Source organism: Nelumbo lutea, chromosome 3 (assembly GCF_056320005.1).
Source record: "Nelumbo lutea isolate HS-2025 chromosome 3, American lotus-T2T, whole genome shotgun sequence".
Lineage (NCBI taxonomy): Eukaryota > Viridiplantae > Streptophyta > Magnoliopsida > Proteales > Nelumbonaceae > Nelumbo > Nelumbo lutea.
In genome coordinates, this window is record NC_142686.1 from 77,697,501 (window position 1) to 77,700,000 (window position 2,500).

A 2,500-nucleotide genomic window follows, 5' to 3' on the forward strand; every position below is an offset into this window, starting at 1 on the left:
TGAAAGTAACTAGTAGCTATGTTGTCAGTCTTGACCACGAACTTGGAGCCAAGCAGGTAGTGTCGCCATGTGCGGAGGCAATGGACGATGGCTGTCATCTCCTTCTCTTGTACAGTGTACCTCCTCTCTGTATCATTCAATTTGCGGCTTTCAAAGGCGATGGGATGTCCTTCTTGCATCAAGACCCCGCCAATAGCAAAATCAGAAGCATCTGTGTGTAGCTCATACGGCTTGTTTGGGTCAGGCAAGTCGAGGACAGGTTTTGCTAAGACAGCTCTCTTCAAATCATCAAAAGCTGTTTGGCAACACTCACTCCAGGTCCACATACTAGTCTTCTTTAGTAAGTTGGTGAGGGCAGTGGCTCGTGCTGAGAATCCAGAGATGAATCTTCTATAGTAGTTCACGAGGCCGAGGAAGGAGCGAAGTTCGGTGACCCTAGTGGGTGGTACCCAATCTTGAATGGCCTTGACTTTAGCTGGATCCATACTGATTGTGCCGGCTCGGATTATATGACCGAGGAAGGCCACCTCTTCTGTGGCGAAAGAGCATTTCTCCTTCTTAACAAATAGATTGTTGTCCCGCAAGACCTGTAAAACAATGCGGAGGTGGTCAACATGTTCCTCCAGGGTTCTACTGTAGATCACAATATCATCAATATACACAACAACGAATTGGTCCAGGTAGGGACGAAATATTCTGTTCATCAATGTACAAAAGGTTGCTGGAGCGTTGGTAAGCCCAAAGGGCATGACACGAAATTCAAAGGACCCATAACGGGTAACACAGGCTGTTTTGTGTTCGTCTCCTTCGGCTATGCGCACTTGATAGTATCCCGACCTCAGGTCTAACTTGGTGAAGTATTTGGCCCTGCTGAGTTGGTCAAAGAGGTCGGCCACCAATGGTATGGGATATTTGTTCTTGATGGTGAGCTTGTTGAGAGCTCGGTAGTCAATACAGAGCCGAAGAGATCCATCGTGCTTCTTCTGAAACAGGACTGGTGCTCCAAAAGGGGCCTTAGAAGGCTGAATCAACCCAGCTTCCAACAACTCATTCAACTGTCTGCGTAGCTCGGCCAGCTCAGGAGGAGACATTCTGTACGGTGGACGTGCCGGTGGTTTGGTTCCAGGCTCCAACTCAATCTTGTGATCAACTTCTCTCCTTGGGGGAAGCTTCTTCGGCAATGTGGGAGGCATGACGTCCTGAAATTCTTCTAGTGCCATTGTAATCGCTGGCGGGATATGCTCGGTTGGTGGATCAGGCAGGTCGGAGTTCACCAATGTGGCTAGGTAAGTGGTCTCTCCTTTCCGCACTCCATCCTTGAGTTGCAATGCTGAGAGCATCTTGGGGGTGGACGTGGTATCTGGCACAACTGGAACCATGCAAGGAGCCTGGTCTTCAAATATGCACACTTTGTTGAGGAAGGGCATGGGCACCGCCTTTACTTGAGTTAAGAAGTCCATGCCGAGAACAACCTGGAAATCATCCATGGGCACAACTGAGAGGTCTATCATCCCTTCCCAGTCACCAAGTTGCAAGACCACCCCATGAGCTACACCTTGTATGGGTTTGGCATTAGAGTTCACAGCCTTCAACCATCCAGCTTCCTTGGTAGGTGCCAGTTCTACTCGGGATGCCTCCTCCATAGAGATAAAGTTGTGGGTGGCACCGGTATCCACCATGGCTCTTGTGGGCTTACCATTCAAGCGAATGTCTACATACATCAGTCCCTTCGGCTTGAACTTCGATGCTCCTTGTGGGTTCGTCTTTTTCTTCATTGCGTTGAGTCTTCGTAGAGCCCCCATTCTTGTCTCCCCCGATTCCTTCTCCTCCTCGCTATGCTCATCATCACTAAGCTTTGCAAGCAAGGCATTGAGCTTCCCCCGACTAGGACAATCCTTAGTCCAATGCTTTCCCTCACAGATGAAGCAAGGTGCCGGAGGTGTTCTCTTCACAAACTGGCCACCCCTGTATCCAGTGTCTCCTTCGGGTCTCCTGTAAAACTTGTAAGTGTTGGGTTTACTTGGCCCAGAGTCTCCCTTGGGCGCATAGTAAGGTTTCCTGTCACCTCCCATCTTGCCTACGCCCTGATATGAGTTGGGTTTGGGGCCGTCTTTGCTTGGTCGCCTGTTGTCTACCAGTTGTTCAGCAACGGCCATGGCTGTGGCGAGGTCCTTCACACCTCGTCTCTGGAGTTCGAGCTCGGCCCATTGTTGTAGGCCGTCCATAAAGTTGAAGAGAAGGTCTTTGTCTGACATGTCCGTGATCTCGAGCGATAGTGCGGAGAACTCCTTCACGTACTCATGCAATGAGCCCGTGTGTTTTAGGTTCTTGAGCTTCCGACGGGCTTGGTACTCCACGTTCTCTGGATAGAACTGGCGCTTTATCTCGCTCTTGAACACGGACCACGTATTAATGGAGCATAATCCTCGCTCCACATCGGCACATCTCCTGCGCCACCATAACATAGCAACATCAGTAAGATACATAACAACAGTACGCA